Below are 17,725 nucleotides of genomic sequence, written 5' to 3' on the forward strand. Positions count from 1 at the left end.
GCCCAGAGCAGGGACAGCGCCCCCTGCTGCCGGAGCACCCGGGCCGGAGAACACGGCGGCTTCAGTCTGAGCCCCACCTCCCCTGTTACCAGGCACCGCCCCAAGGAACCGCCCCAGCCTAGGGGATTCTGATTGGCTGCACCTTCTGTGACGTCGCGCGGCCGGCTGCGGCCACTGTCCAATCAGGCACGTCAGGGCGACCCTGCGGAGCCCCGCGGGATCTTTCTTTGTGGCAGCGCTGGGAGGGGTCCCCGGGGCTGCTGCTGAGCGGGCTCAGGTGCCTCAGGGGCTGCGCTGTGTGACCTTCCTGCACCGCAGGAGCCGCCCACGGACCCCAGAATGCCGCGGAAGCGAGGAAATGGTGAGTGTGGGGCCCACCGGGTGGGAGCTGCGCTGGTGGCCAGGACCCGGGCTTCTGCCCGTGCGGACTCCGCCCAGGGACCGCAGCCCCAGGTCTGCCCTGTTTGTGCAGTTAGGGCGGGCTGGTCCTCAGGGAGGCTGTGGACTGCACTGTGGGGAGGAGCTGTGGTCTGCGGGTCCTCCTGCCCCTCTCTCTGCCCAGAGCGCCTGATTGCCCTGAGTTTCTAACTACACGGGGAGTGGAGTCTCAGGTACACCGCCGAGTTCTCTCGGAGTAGCTCTTCCTGGGGCACTGAGTCCTTCTCCTGTTACCTGAGCACAGCGTCCCACGCCGGGTGGGCGGTAGAAGCGGTTTATTTGGCTCAAGGTTTTGGTCGGAGGTTGAGCGGCGCCTGGCGGTGTCCTCTTGTTGGCAGAGGCCTGAGGTGGCTCGGGGAAGAACACGGGGCGGGAGAGAGAGGCCAATCCGAAGTGGATTTCATGGGAGACCCCGGAGATCAGCCATTAACCCATCAATCACGTGAGTGGATTTATCCTAGTCACCTCTTCTGAAGTCTGACCTGGACCCACTTTTTAATATCTCACAACTGGGATTAAATTTCCGCATGAGTTTCAGAGGGGACAAATCATTTCCAATCCAGAGCACTGAGTCTGGCAACAAACCCATAAACGTGCAGAGATCTCCCCAAGTAGCCAGATGCCAACTCCTACCCTGAAACTCACAGCACAAGAGCTGTTTTCTCTTGTGATGCAGTTCATTCATTCAGTATTCTTCTTGTTGTTTTTCCATGGAAAAACCAATAAAATTTTAAAGGATGGTTTTCTGTGTGTAAGTATTTTCCATGAGAGGAAAGCTGAGGATATCTGCCTGATCCTCCAGTATAAAAAGTGATTATGCTGAGGTGGGTGATTGGTGAAGCCGTTACATTTTGGGGATGTCCTCATTTCATATCCGAGAGTACCGGGGTTTGAACCTTGTTCTTCTGATTCCATATTCTTGCTAGTACACCCTCTGGGAGGCAGTAGGTGATTGGTTTAAGTACTTGGATCCCTGCAGCCTGCATGGAAGCCCGTATTGAACCCCAAGATTTCTGGCCTCAGCCTGACCCATCTGTGGATGTAGTAGGCATTTAGGGAGTGCACTAGTGGGTGGACTGTATCTCTCCCCTCTTTCTCTGTCTGTATGTGTTTTTAAACAAGTTGATTATTTTGAGACAACTTTTATTTTTTTTTTTTATTTATTTTTTATTTTTTTTATTTTTATTTTTTGACAGGCAGAGTGGACAGTGAGAGAGAGAGACAGAGAGAAAGGTCTTCCTTTTGCCGTTGGTTCACCCTCCAATGGCCGCCGCGGCTGGCGCGCTGCGGCCGGCGCACCGCGCTGATCCGATGGCAGGAGCCAGGAGCCAGGTGCTTTTCCTGGTCTCCCATGGGGTGCAGGGCCCAAGCACCTGGGCCATCCTCCACTGCACTCCCTGGCCACAGCAGAGGGCTGACCTGGAAGAGGGGCAACCGGGACAGAATCCGGCGCCCCGACCGGGACTAGAACCCGGTGTGCCGGCGCCGCTAGGCGGAGGATTAGCCTAGTGAGCCGCGGCGCCGGCCGAGACAACTTTTAAAAAGCTGAGATGCGGGTTTCCAAATGGCTTAAGAGTCCCAGCCACTGGAGCCATTGCCTGCTGGATGATGTGTCCTCAGGGTGTCATTAATGGGAAGCTGGAATTCAGTCAGGAGTGGAACTGGCACTCAAACCCAGGCATTCTGAGATATGGGTGTCCCCAGGAGAGTGTTAACCACTAGGCCAGATGCCCCGCCTCCTACTTGCTTTTAGAGGTGATAATATGTTCCAATGCAGCAGCAGATATGGCTATCCAGAACTGAAAAGGAATGAATTGTATGTGTACTTTCGGTGGATGAATTGGATGGTGAGTGAGCTATATTCATAATTCAGTTATACTATAAGAAAGTTATATGATTTCTGACAATTTTTAAGAGGGTATATTGGATTATTTCAGAGTTTTGTGTAATGTTTTATATTGTAGTATTCCACATGAAATCTTTCCTTCTGTAGGCTACACTGCACATTTCTATAGAGATGTGGATATAAATATAACAAAGTGACAGTATGGTGTATCTTGTACATCACAGTGATTGATTCAGGGCAGCGGATTGTGAGGAAAGGTGATATTAATTTTATTTGAGTATCTTTTTAAGAATATATTTGTGAAATAAATTAATACCATTTCAAACATGACCAGATAACACAGGTATGTGACTAACTATTTTTAGTAGTGGTAATCAGAAAAGACTGACCTCAGCTCTCTTAATCTGTTGGATTCTGAGCTAGTCAACCTCACTCTGATGATCACCCCCTTTATCTTAACAACATGAGCTATTCATTCTGCATTCGGTTAAAGGCAGCTACTAGAAATCTTGACACTGACTGCTCCAAATTGTGAAGTCCAGTAACACATGGAGGATGTAGCTGGGAGACAGAGAAAATGAGTGCTTACGGACAGCAAACTTGCAGTGAATATGATCTTACTGTTTTTTCTATTTTCAGGAATCCTCTCAAAATCCATACTTTCTTTTTTTAAAATTTTATTTATTTTTTTATTTATTTTACAGGTAGAGTTATAGACAGCGAGAGAGAGACAGAGACAGAGAGAGAGAGACACAGAGAGAAAGGTCTTCCTTCTGTTGGTTCACTCCCCAAATGGCTGCCACAGGCGGCGCTGTGCCGATCCGAAGCCAGGATCCAGGAACTTCTTCCTGGTCTCCCATGCGGGTGCAGGGCACAAGCACTTGGGCCATCTTCCACTGCCCTCCTGGGCCACAGCAGAGAGCTGGACTGGAAGAGGAGCAACTGGGACTAGAACCCAGCGCCCATATAGGATGCCTGTGCCGCAGGCAGAGGATTAACCAAGTGAGCCATGGCGCTGGCCCCCCAAAATCCATACTTTCAATCCTAGTGTTAGCAGCTCCTGCTGGCAGAAGTATGTGACTACCTATTTAGGAGGAACCATTCCTAGGGAAGGACACGAAGACCAAATACTCTTTGGTACAGTCTAGTTCTTTGACCCCTGGGAGTTCATTTTCTATATCAGGGAGTATAACTTTGAAACCCACGTATTCATGGCACAGTTGCTTCTCTTGTCCAAGATGGAGGTACCTAGGCTTAGAAGTTTGAGACTGAGCTTCCTTAATTTGCAGAATAAAGTCACTGCAGGGCAAGGGCAGAATCAGGGAAGACAGGAATTTGAACACAGCAAATCATATCTTAGGTTTAGAGGAAACCATGGATAGTTTGTGAGCTGAGACAGCACTTCCACTCAAGTACACAGCAGGAACCACGCCCTTCCCCATTTGGAGAGGAGCCACTATAGCCGTGGGAGCTCCATGAAACCCTTACTTATTGAGCTACTTGCCTAGTTGGTGGTGGAAAGCAGCAAATGGCAGGGATAGATGAGATCCTGCTCTCAAAAGAATAAGGGGAGAGGGGGAATTTGTGACACAGATGGACAGAGGGATTTCAGGAGTTCCTAGGCAACTAGTTACCAGGCATTGATATTTTTGTATTTATGTAATTAATTTGGGATGCACCCACCTTAGGACCCACTATTTTATTCCGGTGTATGCACTAGAAGAGTTTTCCCAACTCTGGAATTTGATTCATGGATGCCTCACAAGTTACATTAGTAGATGAAATCAAGCCTCTTTTTAAAGGCTAGACATGAGTTGCCATGGTAATATCAGTTTCTTGTTCAAGTATCTTGAAATAGAATAGTCATTGCAGTTTTCCCCATGCTTTATGGAAGATCTGCAATAAATACATATGTGTTCTATAAACACAGTACAGTTGTCAGAACTGAAAAGTAAATGTAATGACAGTGATCATCCATGTCCACATTTCTGTGTTCCTAACACATTCCTTTCAAATATGAGTTTGTTAAGCCGTAAATTAGAAATTGGAATTCTATAGAGACCAATTCTGATGCATCACATCTGGTCTCAAGGGAGCAGGGCTGAGTGCCCAGGAAATAGACACATCATTTTCTTGTTTCTTTGTGAAGGGGTGCAGAGGCCTGGGGGAAATGAAGTCTCTCCCTCCCATGACAGCACCAGCACAGGTCCATGGGAAGGGATTTTTCAGGTCTTTCTCAGCGTGGGTCATGTTGCTCACTCCCATCCTCTTCTTCCCTGAAATTCTAGGCCCTGCAACCTTCCTGATGCTGATTCAAAGGCACTGACTGTATTCTGTGTTCCTGAAGGTAAGTGCCAGAGGGAAAGATGCGGCCCACAGACCACGGGGGTCTCTGGGGAGTGGAACATGTGTTTTCCTCTTGTTGGGAGCAGAAGCATCCGTGGTTCTCGTGTGGGTGAGGGCTGATAGGGAGTTGCTTGCCACAGCTCTGGGCCTGTGGGGGAGAGCACAGTCATTAGAACCTAAGGTCTGAGGGTGAGGAAGCCCACCATGGGCTGAGCTTCCAGTGATGACTCTGCTGGAGGTAGGTGCTTTGCTAGAGCACCTGTGTTCTTCCATCATGCAGAATCTGATTTCACATGTTCCACAATGATGTGGTCAATCCAAGATGGCAGTGGGGCAAGGAGCACCTGCAGATTGTATGAGCCGGGAGGTGTTTGCAGTGAGTCTAGTTCCAGCTCAGCCACGAGAGGATCCTGTTACTGACCTATATGGCATTGGTTTATCCATCTGTAACCTGAAGGCATCCCCAGTACCAGTGACATAGCCCTGATTTCCGGAGAAATCATTGTCAGCCCACGTACAGGCTGTTTACAACAGTGTAGTTGTGTTTGTGGGGTTTGTTGCATCTCCTCAGCAAGTGGAACTTCCTGCCCCCTGCTGCACGTGTATCCTGCCTAGTATGTTGTTTCAATTGAGTGTATAGACACTCACACAAATTCTAGTTTCCAAGAATACTGAAATTCTGAGGGAAATTAAGAGTACTGAAGAATGATCCTATTCTCTTCTTTCTTATTGTTTAAAAAGAATTATGTGTTTATTTGAAAGGCAGAGTTTACAGAGAGAGAGTGAGAGAGAGATTTTCCATCCATTAGTTCACTCCCTAAATGGCTGCAATGGCTAGAGCTGGGCTCATTTGAAGCCAGGGTCTCCCATGTGGGTGCAGGAACTCAAGCAGTTGAGCCATCTTCTGCTGCTTTCCCAGACACATTAGCAAGGAGGTGATCAGAAGTGGAGCAGCCAGATCTTGAACCAGCACTCATATGGGGTGTTGGTGCTGCAGGCAACAGCTTTACCTGCTATGCCACAATGCCCGTCCCAATCCTATTTTCTTTAGAATACAATAGTTTGCTGTAAGCAAGAGCAGATTCCATGAATTGGAATCCACATGAAAGGATAACCCTTTGGCTCATACCTTCTCCATGACGCTTCATAGTGGAACAAATGAATCCCTTTTAAAGGTCAAGATTGTAGCATTGTATGGCTGAGGCAACTGTTGATCCTACTGCCCAGAGAGATGGAGATTTGAGTGCTGTTATCTTTTTTTTTTAATTTTATTTATTTATTTATTTATTTTATTTTTAAAAAATTTTTTGACAGAGTGGACAGTGAGAAAGAGAGACAGAGAGAAAGGTCTTCCTTTTCCGTTAGTTAACCCCCCAATGGCCGTTGCAGCCAGTGCACCACGCTGATCTGAAGCCAGAAGCCAGGTGTTTCTCCTGGTCTCCCTTGCGGGTGCAGGGCCCAAGCACTTGGGCCATCCTCCACTGCACTCCCGGGCCATAGCAGAGAGATGGACTGGAAGAGCAGCAACTGGGAAAGAATCCGGCGCCCTGACCGGGACTAGAACCCGGTGTGCCGCCGCCACAGGCGGAGGATTAGCCTATTGAGCCGTGGCACCAGCCTATCTTTTTTGTTTTAAAAGATTTATTTCTTTATTTGAAAGGCAGAGTTAGAGAGAGGCAGAGGCAGAGGCAGAGAGCTAGGTCTTCCATCTGCTGGTTCACTCCCTAGATGGCTACAATGGCTGGAGCTGTACCGATCCACAGCCAGGAGGTCTCCCACATGGGTGAAGGGGCCTAAAGACTTGGGCCATATTCTATTGATTTCCCAGGCCATAGTAGAGAGCTAGATCAGAAGTGGAGCAGTCAGGACTCAAACTGTTGTCCTTATGGGGTGCCAACACTGCAGGTGGTGGTTTTCCCCGCTACGCCACAGTGCCAGCCTGGAGTGATGTTATCTTACCTCCTGTATAAGCTACTAAAGACTGGGTAATATTGGAAATTTCATATGATCTATGAGAAGCAAGGCCCTAGAAAATATTACTCATTGGTCTGAAAGATGTGGCCTTCAGTGGAAGGGGAACCCATCCTATCCGGGAGTATATCTACATCACTCCCTAATCCACTCCCATTCTTTCATTCTACCCCCATTATTTCCAGAACTGGAGCGCTCTGAAACCTAGTTTGTCACAGTTGGTACCCAGAGAGGTGATGATGCTCTCTGTCCTGAGAGTTCTTCCTGGCAGTACAAGAAGGGTTACAGGACCTGTTTGCCTGAAGAGAGATGAAACAAAGTAGATTTTAGGAGATATGTGAGTTGACAGTGTCACATGATTTGTGGATGTCAGGCACACTTTTTTTTTTTTTTTTTAAGATTTATTGCTTTATTTGGCAGTCAGAGTTGCAGAGAGAGGGAGAATCAGAGAGGTCTTCCCTTCACCGGTTCCCTCCCCAGATGGCCACAATGGCTGGGGGTTGGTCAGGCTGAAACCAGGAGCCAGGAGCTTCTTCCAGGTCTCCCATGTGGGTATTAGGGGCCCAAGTATTGGGCTATATGCCTCTGTTTTTCCTAGGCCATTAGCAGGGAGCTCAGGCAGAAGTGGAGCAACCCAGACAGGAACCAGCACTCATGGAAGGATGCTGGTGGCAGCTTTACCCAGTGAGCCACACCACCAGTCCAAAGCACACTTGACTTTGAGTAGTGCTGTCTTCCTTGCCACAATTCAAAACTCACGGTTAGTTTTGAGATATATTTTAGGAACCACAATCTAAAACAAGCACAATTTAGAGGACTTTGACTTGTCCTGGACTATCCTTTCTCCCTCATACTGTAAATGTATCGTGTGAGCCCAAAAGTTTTGTAATGCAGATTATTCTCACATAATGTTAGTTATCAACTGTTGTGTGTGGTTTTTTGTTTTTTTTTTGTTTTTTTTTTTTTGTTTTTTTGACAGGCAGAGTGGACAGTGAGAGAGAGAGACAGAGAGAAAGGTCTTCCTTTGCTGTTGGTTCACCCTCCAATGGCCGCCGCGGCTGGCACACCGCGCTGATCCGATGGCAGGAGCCAAGTACTTCTCCTGGTCTCCCATGGGGTGCAGGGCCCAAGGACTTGGGCCATCCTCCACTGCACTTCCCTGGCCACAGCAGAGAGCTGGCCTGGAAGAGGGGCAACTGGGACAGAATCCGGCGCCCCAACCGGGTCTAGAACCCCGTGTGCAGGCGCTGCAAGGCGGAGGATTAGCCTAGTGAGCCACGGCGCCGGCTTTATCAACTGTTGATAATCATGAAGTTTGTAGAAATTTAGTATTAGCTTTTTTTCAAACATTTAAAATGGGAATCACTTTTTACTAATTGGTTTGATCAATACAAATGAAATGTCATACAATGCAAAATACATGTAAAAATTGAAGAATTGTCTTATGATCTCCAATTACTGTGTGTGTCACTGACCTTGCTGGCATCCATCTGATTGCCATATATCATGCTCATTAATGTTGTGTGTGATTGGAGATCTGATAATTGTATTGGGCATGTAATTCATTTTTTTCTCTCCTACTAACCAGTACATATCAGCATTTGATATGTAACAAAAAAGCAAAAACGTGTAGGGCTAAAATCAAGCACTTTATTTGTAATCCTGATTCAGCATTTTAAGATGGGTCAGCTAGTCATTTCCTGAGTGGATGTTTTCTGGGATCAGAAATGAGGGTGTAGTCACCTGGGGCCTGTCCTGAAGCTCGTGCCTTGCTAATGGCTTCACTCATTTGTCTACTGATTGGCACTGGCCCTTGGCTAGGCCCTGTGTCTCCAACAGGCAAGTACCAAGCATCTTCACAAAATAATTGTGTCCCATCATAAGGGAAACCACAGTCGGCAGATTCTGGTTAACATTTTGCATCATATTTCCTGTTTTGCTATGTGCTAATGTAAGGAAAATACCAAAATCAGTAGTCACTGTAGGGAAGGAATACACAAAGGCTTAAATACAAAAAGGCATTCTATTTAGATCAATTATTTGAAAAGTATATTAACGTAAGTATATATTATCTCTAATTTCCTTATCATTGTTGGGCAAAAAAATCAAGCTGTAAGAGTAAACTTTCTATGGAATATCAGATGTGTAACAGCAAGAGAAGTTCTAGCAGAAACACAAATGTGGAATCCTTTGTAGAACATCTATATTGATAGAAAAATACTAATTCTACTCAGTATTTTCTGTAGTATAAATTTTAGCCACACCATGGTGTTTCTTTCCTTGTTATACTACAATTTATTGGAATCTTCCAAATTATCACACTTCTTTGCAGCAGTATTAATCTTACAAAATCAATAGCAAATAAACCTTTTCAGTAACCTATTGGTAACTTGTAGTTTAATCTCTACCAATTAATGGAATTGTGAGTGCTCTTTCAGGGAGCGTTTTCCTGCCCCTTCTCATTTGAAAAGATGTATTCCCCCTTGGGAATCTGATTGTTTTTGTTTTTTGATCTAATGTGTCTGTTATTCCCAATTCGTTTGTGTTATGATCTTGCTTTGCACAGCAGAATCTCAAAGCAACCTCAGCCCCTTCACTCAGAACTTGCTCCATTCACCTTCTCTTCCAGGTATTATTACAGAGACCTCCACGTGTTTCTAAGACAAGAGAAACGAATGTGTCTCCAGTAAGTTGATTACCTAATTATTCCTCAGCTTGTTTCAGCCCTGTATTTTAGGAAATGTATGAAGCTTTATTAATTATTTTTAAAGATTTATTTATTTAATTTATTTGTTTGAAAGGCAGAGTTACAGCGAAAGAGGGAGATAAAGGGAAATTTTCTATCTGGTTCACTTCCTAAATGGCCACAATGACTGGGGTTGGGCCAGGCTAGAGCCAGGAACCTGGAGCTCCATCCAGGTGTTTCACATGGGTGACAAGGGTCCACGTATTTAGGCCATCTAATGCTGATTTTCTAGGTACATTAGCAGGAAGCTGGATTGGAAGTGGAGCAGCAGGGTGTGACCCTGTGCCTATATGGGATACTGTCATCACAGGCAGCAGATTAGTCTGTGTGACACAACAATGCCAGCTCCAAGGGGGTTTATTACTTAAAATGAAAACACAATAATAGATATAATTCAGCATCAGAGAATATACATGAACAAGGTAAAATTGGCATACTTACAAGACATTAGAGCTGTCCAATTTGAGTACAATTTTTTTTTTTTCCTTTTTGACAGGCCGAGTTAGTGAGAGAGAGAGAGAGAGACAGAAAGGTCTTCCTTCCGTTGGCTCACCCCCTAAATGGCTGCCACAGCCAGCACTGCGCCGATCCGAAGCCAGGAGCCAGGTGCTTTCTCCTGGTCTCCCATGCAGGTACAGGGGCCCAAGCACCTGGGTCATCCTCCACTGCTTTCCCGGTTCACAGCAGAGAGCTGGACTGGAAGAGGAGCAACCAGGACTAGAACTCGGCACCCATATGGGATGCCGGCACTGCAGGCAGAGGATTAACCAAGTGAGCCGCGGTGCCAGCCTACAAATTGGTTTTTATTCTTTCTGATACCACATGAAAAAGATATATGTTATATGATTCAAATTGAAACTTAGACGAAAATAAGCTAAATTCTTGTAGAACATGAAGTCTGAAATGGAACTCTTATCAGTCATATTTATGATAGTACAGATACTTGCTTTCTACTTGTCTCATCTTTCTATCTCTTTTTTCTTTATTACCTTACTTTTGCCTCATCTAATATTTTTTAATTATTTAAATGTTTTAAATTTATTTCAAAGACAGAGAGTGCTTCCATCCACTCATTTACTCTGCAGATGCCTGCAATAGCTGGAACTGGGCTAGGCTGAAGTCAAGTGCTAGGAATTCAATTTAGGTCTCCCATATGCGTGTCTGGAACTCAATTACTCAAACCATCATTACTGCCTAGAATTTATTCATCCTGGAATCTGGAGTCAGAAGGCAGAACCAGATATCAAGCCCAGGGACCCCTGTGTAGTGTGAAGGCATTTGAACCGATCTCTTAGCCTAAGTCCTTCAAATAGGCAATTAAGGTTAACTGAAAACTATGGGTGGATCTTAATCCAATCCAACTTGTGACTTTGTAAGATACATGAGGGAAGAGAGCACACAGGAAAGACCAGATGAGGTCATAGTGAGAATTTGGTCACCTTCAAACCAAAGAGAAAGGCATCAGTAGGAAAGTAGAAACCAACCCTGGAGGCAGCTTGTTCTTTGAACTTGATCCTCCAGAACTATGACAAAATGATGTTATGTTGCTTATGCCACCAGTCTATAGTATGCATTGTGGCAGTGCTACCAAACACATACACTGCTTTGTTTCATTAACTTTCTGATTGTGCATGAATTTGCTGTTAATTGCTCCAAAGATTTAAACTATGAGGAACTTATCACAATATTCTTATAATTATACTGTACTGCTTCATATACAATATAGGAACTGTTGAATAGATAAGTTCCTTTTTTAAAAAAAAAAATTATTTATTTATTTGAAAGGCAAAGTTCCAGAGAGGCAGAGGCAGAGAGAGAGAGAAAGGTCTTCTACCCATGAGTTCACTCCCCAAATGGCCACAACAGCTGGAGCTGCACTGATCTGAAGCCAGGAGCCAAGAGCTTCTTCCAGGTTTGCCAGGTGGGTGCAGGTGCCTGAGAACTTGGGTCATCTTCCACTGCTTTCCCAGGCCACAGCAGAAAGCTGGATCAGCAGTGGAGCAGCTGGGACTTGAACTGATGCCTAGGTGAGATGACAAAACTGCAGGCAGCGGCTTTACCTGCTACTCCACAGCGTCAGCCCCTGTAAGTTCTATTTTTGACACCTGTACATTTTACTACTTTTTATACTTTTAGCTTTTCTTCAAATAATCATACCTGTTTTGACAAAATTAAGTAAACAAGTATATAGCTTTCTATCTTTCCCACACAATTTATTATTATTATTTTTATTTGAAAGAGTTACAGAGATAGGGAGGAAGAGGTAACAACAACCGGGGCTGGGCTTGGCATGGCCAAAGCCTGGAGCCTAGAATTTCATCCAGGTCTTCCCCATGGGTGGTAGTGGCCCAGGTACTCAGGACATCTTCTGTTGCTTTTCCCAGGTGCGTTAACACAGACCTGGATCAGACATAGAGCAGCCAGGACTTGAACCCGTACTCATAGGGGATGCTGGCATTTTAGGGGGTGGTTTATACTGGTGCAACACAATGCTTGCTCAACTCCCACATGTTTACCATTTTTAGTGATCTTGATTCTTTCCTGTAAATCCGTATTAGAACCTTGTACTTTTTCCTTTCATTCTGGAGAACTTCCATTAGCAGGTTTTGAAAGCCTTCTTCGGCCGGTGCCACGGCTCACTAGGCTAATCCTCCGCCTTGCGGCGCCGGCACACCGGGTTCTAGTCCCCTCTTCCAGGCCAGCTCTCTGCTGTAGCCCGGGAGTGCAGTGGAGGATGGCCCAAGTCCTTGGGCCCTGCACCCCATGGGAGACCAGAAGTACCTGGCTCCTGCCATCGGATCAGCGCGGTGTGCCGGCCGCAGCGCACCAGCTGCGGTGGCCATTGGAGGGTGAACCAACGGCAAAGGAAGACCTTTCTCTCTGTCTCTCTGTCTCACTGTCCACTCTGCCTGTCAAAAAAAAAAAAAAGAAAAGAAAAAGAAAAAAAGAAAAAAAGAAAGCCTTCTTCATTTTCCTTCTCTCTTTCACAGATGTTAGAAAATATTAGGGCCTGTGAGGCACAGTAGGTTTAACCATCAACTGCAATGCTGGCATTTCATATCAGAGTGCTGGCTTAAGTGCTGGTCTAAATCTGGATCCTCCTCTTCCCATCCATCTTCCTGCTGACGCACTTGGAAGCAGCAGATGAGTGCCCACATGCTTGGGCCCCTGTCATCCATGTTTGGAAGACCTAGGTGGAGTTTTAGGCTCCTAGTTTGCCTACATCAGCCCTGGCCATTGTGGCTGTTTAGGGAGTGAACCAACTGATGAAAGATCTCTCTCTATCACTCTGCCTTTTAAAATAAATAATTAACTCATTTTTTAAAATATTAGAAAAGGGGCTGGTGCTGTGGCATAGCACGTAAAGCTGCTGCCTGTGGTGCCAGCATCCCATATGGGTGCTGGTTCTAGTTCTGGCTCCTCCTCTTTTGATCCAGCTCTCTGCTGTGGCCCAGGAAAGCTTTGGTAGATGACCCAAGTGCTTGGGCCCCTGCACCCATGTGGGAGACATGGAAGAAGCTCCTGACTCCTGGCTTCAGATTGGCTCAGCTCTGGCCATTGGAGCCATTTGGGGAGTGAGCCAGTGGATGGAAGACCTTTTTCTCTGTCTTTCCCTCTCTCTATAATGCTACCTCTCCAATAAACAAATAAAATCTTCAAAAAATTAGAAAATATGTATTAATCTATTTTATTTATTTTATGTTGTTATAAAAATGTCATAAAATGGATAGGATATAAATAAAATTTTTTTAAAATTATCTCTTGCAGTCTGAAGGCTGGGAAGTTCAAGGCCAAGAATCCCCATCTGGAGAGGGCCATGTCCTGCATCCCAGCATGACAGAAGTCATTACATGGTGAGAGAGTAAGAGATAAATCTCATAGCCTCAGACCCTTTTAAAATTGGTGTTTTAGTTCCTAAGAACTGAAATTATTGTCTTGGGGATTTTAAGTTTCCAACACATGCTCTTGGGGGACACATCAAAGCCAGACCATATTTCAGATTCTATTGTGTGTGTGTGTGTGTTTCTTAAAGATTTATTTATTGTATTTGAAAACCACAGTTACAGAGAGAGAGAGAGAGAGAGAGAGAGATAGAGAGAGAGAGAGAGTTCTTTTATCACATCCACTGGTTCACTCCTCAACTGGCCGCAATGACCAGAGCTGGGCCAGGCTGAAACCAGGAGCCAGGAGCTTCTTCCAGGTCTCACATTTGAGTTCAGGGTCCCAATGAGTTGAACCGTCCTCCTCTACTTTCCCAGGTGCGTTATCAGGGAGCTGGACTGGAAGGGGAGCAGCTAAGACTTGAACTGGCGCCCATATGGAATGCCAGCACTGCAGTTGGTGGCTTAACCCACTGCACCACAGCACTGGCCCCTCCATTATGTTTTTTGTTCCTTTTCCAAACTGTTTAGCCTATAAGTAGATTTTTATTATTGTTACTCTATTTTATAGCTATAGAAATTAAATTGCAGTTTTTCCTAGTCTTCTCTTGGTAATCTTGTCTATCATCCTTTATATTATTTTTATATCCTCCTTTAAATACTGAAAGCTATTTAGAGATACTTCAGGTGTTTTGTTAGCTGCTTGCAATATCTGACTAAATCTGAGTTTCTTTCTAAAGACTTTTCTCTTGTGAGTATGAGTCACCACATGTGTAGTGATTCTGAATTTTATCCTCAATATTGTAAGTCATGTGATGCAGAATTTGCAGATACTATTAAGTCTTTAGGAGAATGATTTCTGTTCTCCAAAGCTGTTAACTAGCTTCATTCCAATCCCATGCTTTTTATTTTTGCAGTGATTAGTAACTATTTCTTTTAGCTTTCATTGGCTGCTTTTTATTGATTCCTCTGAAATTTTTACAAGTAGCATAGTAGTCAGCCAGTAATTTTGGTCAATTACGCTTACAAATTTAGACACTTAACTTCTTTAGCTTTCTTTACAGGACTTAATTTTCTCTTCTCCTATTTTTGATTGTCCGCTAAGCCCTGAAATTTTCTCTATTACATCCTGAGCAAGTAAAACGGCAGCTTTTACTTCCATAATTTGTATGTAAGCAGCAGAATGTCCTCTGGTCAAATACACAAAATGTATGAGTTTCCCCTTTATTGGTTCCCTCAATCTAATTTCTGCCTTTTATTTTGATTGCTCTCCAGTTCCCTTAACAGTTGTGCTACAATTTTTTTCCAAAGCTTTTCCAAAAGTGTGTGGGCCCCTGCTACCTACATGGGAGACCTGGAAGAAACTCTTGGTTTCTGGCTTTGGCCTGGGGCTGTTATGGCCATCTGGAGAATAAACCAGCAGAGGGAAGATCTCTCTCTAAGCCTACCTTTCAAATAAATAAAAATCCAAAAAAAAAGTTGCCATCTGTGATGCTGTTTTCCCATATGGGCACTGGTTCATGTCCTGGCTGCTACACTTCTGATCCAGGTCTGTGTCAATGGCCTGGGAAAAGAGCAGTAGAAGGTGACTCTGAAGTGTCTGGGTCCCTGCCACCCATGTGGGAGTCTTGGATGAAGCTCTTGCCTTTGGCTTGGCTCATCCCTGACCATCGTGGCCATCTGGGGAGTGAAGCAGTAGATGCAAGATATTTCTCTCTGTCTCTTCCTCTCCGTAACTCTTTCAAATACAAATAAATAAAATTTTTAAAAAATCTATTGATGGGGCTGGTATTATGGTACAGCTGGTTTACCCACCGCATGCACTGCTGGCGTTCCCATATCCGAGCACCAGCTCAAATGCCAGTTACTCTGCTTCTGATCTAGCTGCCTGTTGATGCACCTGGGAAAGCAGCAGAAGACAGCCTAAGTGGTTACACTCCTGCTACCCATGTGGGAGACTTGGATGGAGTTCTTGGCTCCTGACTGCAGCTTGACCCAGCCCTGGCCATTGTAGTCCTTTAGGGAGTGAAACAGTGTGTGGAAAATCTCTCTCTAACTGCCTTTCAAATAAGTAATCTTTAAAATGTTTGTTTATTTTCTTTTTTAGATATTAAAAGAAGACAGAAAGAGCTGCTATCAGCTGATTCACTCCCAAAATGCCTGCAGAGGTTGGGACTTTGCTGGAACAGCCTGGAGCTGGAAAGTTGGTCTGTAGCACCTCTGCTTGGCCATCACTGGCGTCATCAGCCCTGCCTGCATCAGCAGCAGGAAGCTGGGGTCAGGGCCCCTGTGTGGGAATAAAACCCTGGGCACTTTAATGTGCAGTATGGGCATTTTAGTTGCTGTGCTAAATGCCCACTCCTATCTGATCACTTTTATGTTATTTTTATATTCTATCAGTTTGCTAAATCATCATAATCAGAGTCGTTTTCAGTAGATCGTCTGGGTCATGTAGGTATAATTTATAAGCAAATCATACTCATTTTCATCTACTTTTCTCTTGAATTGACTAGCACCTCTTATCCAGTGTTGAATAATTGTGATGATGGAGCATCCTTATCTTCCAGTGTTTGCCCTTTAACTCTGTTTCTGCCTTTAGGCTAAAATGTATATAGTTTATAATGCTACGAAGAATGTATTAGGGGCAGTCATTGTGGTGCAATGGGTTAAACTGGTGCTTGGGATTCCCACATCTATTAGCAGACTGCCTGGCTTGAACCCTAGCTACTGTGCTTCTGATCCAGTGCCCTCCCAATGCATCCTGGGAAGTGTCAGACGATGGTTCAAATGTTTGGATTCCTGGCTTTCGCCTAGCATAGAACCTTGCTGTTGCAGCCATCTGGGGAGTGAACCAGTGTATGTAAAATCTCTTTCTTTCTTTCTCCCTGCTATTCTGACTTAGAAATAGTTAAAAATGAATTTAATTGTAAGAAGAATATACTGATATCTCTAACTGAGGATCTGTTTTATAATTGCAAATATTTTAAAATATACTTTTGCAACGTCTGTGGATTATCACAGAATTTTCTTTCCATTGTCCCGTGACTCTGATGAAATATACTAAAGTAATTTAAAAAAGGTTGTGGGGGATAGAATTAAAATATAAGTTCTTTTTGGTGCTGGAAATTTTGAACTCATAGATACTTATATTAATAGGTTTTGTAATTTTGAGCTTTTTCTTATTCCTGGAATACTTTGAAATTCATTCTGCTTTGTCTGGTTCTAGTAGGCTTTCCTTCCCTTCCTCTAGCAGTAAATGTTAGTGTTTCCTCGGATTCTGCACTCATTCCTTTCTGCCTTCTTCTCTTAGCTCTTCTTATTACATTCACTCTGTTGGCTTAAGGCTTAACGCAAGTTCTGCTACTTCCAAAATCTTTATCTGCAGTTTACAGCTCTCTCTGAGCTCTAGTTTATATGACTGGACATAGCCAGATATTTGAAATTTCAAACACATTGTGTCCACGATCAGTCTCGCTTCATCTCATCATACTCTTTTTCCTTTTTTTCAGTTACAGTTATGGTGCCTGTGTCTACCTACACCTCATGCACATAGTATCAAATTAAATTCCATTCTCTACCCTGCACACAACAAATTAGAAATGAATTTTGTTCTTGCTTTTTCTTTTTCTTTTACTTTTACTTTTTTCTTTTTCACAATGAATTTCTTCATCAGTATTATTGCTCTGTGTCCTGATGGTCAGTGGTCATGTCCTGCTCTAACTTCTTCCCCTCTGTCCCTCTGGTTCCTTCTCATGCTCCCTCTGGGGTGTAACTTAAAAATGCAAATTGCTAAATAGCTTCTAGTTTTTATTGATTTATCATACTTTATGCCTTGGGTTTTATGAAGCAGGCAGTCATTTTCATGGGAACATTAGCAATTGTGTTGGTTTTGAAGGCAATATATGGGTGCTTAAGAACACTGTATAAGCAGTTTTCACAGTTACTTAGCAGAGCACATTTTATTGTTGGAATCAGGCCAACTCTATAAGTAAAGAATCACTAAGTTGTCAGCTCCTGGAGTGTGTTTCCTGCCTTCATCTCCTTACAGCCAGGAGCACTCACTAGAGGTGATGTTTGTAGTTCCATTTCACCTGGTCTCTGTTCTTGTGCTTTTGCAATGTGACTTCTGCATTTTCACATTCATGAGAACACACTGATAACCATCTTCAGCTTTTCAGTAAAGTGTGACCTGATGAAACACTTTGCGTTTAAATCTAGGATGAGTTTGTCTCAATAGATCCAATATGTGATTTCAGTTATGTGTGAATACTGATGTGTACAGACTACACTGTGATCTTACAGAATCGGAAGTCCATCCTTCCTAACCTTACCGGGAAGGGATGGTTGTGGATATATAAGGGAAACTGTCATGGTAGTTTTGTAAATGGCTAAAGAAGCAAGGAATTTTCCTTGTAATTCTTTGTTGTTGTTGACATATGGAGTACGAAATAAGCTTCATCTTCTGTAAGAGACATATGAGACACACAGAGATTGCAC

The 17,725-nt window shown here is 44.2% G+C and overlaps 1 long non-coding RNA gene across 40 annotated transcripts in view; it reads left to right on the forward strand.

Annotated features, from left to right (window-relative positions):
* Window positions 1–163: 163 nt before the first annotated feature.
* The window catches only part of LOC149122183 (uncharacterized), a 54,735-nt gene continuing 37,173 nt past the window's right edge, over window positions 164–17,725 (forward strand). For 6 of the 40 annotated variants that reach the window (XR_016221296.1, XR_016221297.1, XR_016221294.1 and 3 more), the window contains exons 1-6: window positions 177–361; window positions 777–880; window positions 4,573–4,631; window positions 9,231–9,287; window positions 13,116–13,201; window positions 15,336–15,435. This is a non-coding gene — a long non-coding RNA (uncharacterized LOC149122183). Of the gene's footprint in view, window positions 454–776; window positions 881–2,215; window positions 2,286–4,572; window positions 4,632–9,230; window positions 9,288–9,843; window positions 9,980–11,132; window positions 11,433–13,115; window positions 13,202–15,335; window positions 15,714–15,928; window positions 16,085–17,725 lie in introns of those variants that run through there. The other 34 variants (XR_016221324.1, XR_016221322.1, XR_016221321.1 and 31 more) reach the window with 27 other exon arrangements.

This window comes from Oryctolagus cuniculus, chromosome 15 (genome assembly GCF_051225735.1).
Source record: "Oryctolagus cuniculus isolate XC-2025 breed Fujian yellow rabbit chromosome 15, ASM5122573v1, whole genome shotgun sequence".
Classification (NCBI taxonomy): domain Eukaryota; kingdom Metazoa; phylum Chordata; class Mammalia; order Lagomorpha; family Leporidae; genus Oryctolagus; species Oryctolagus cuniculus.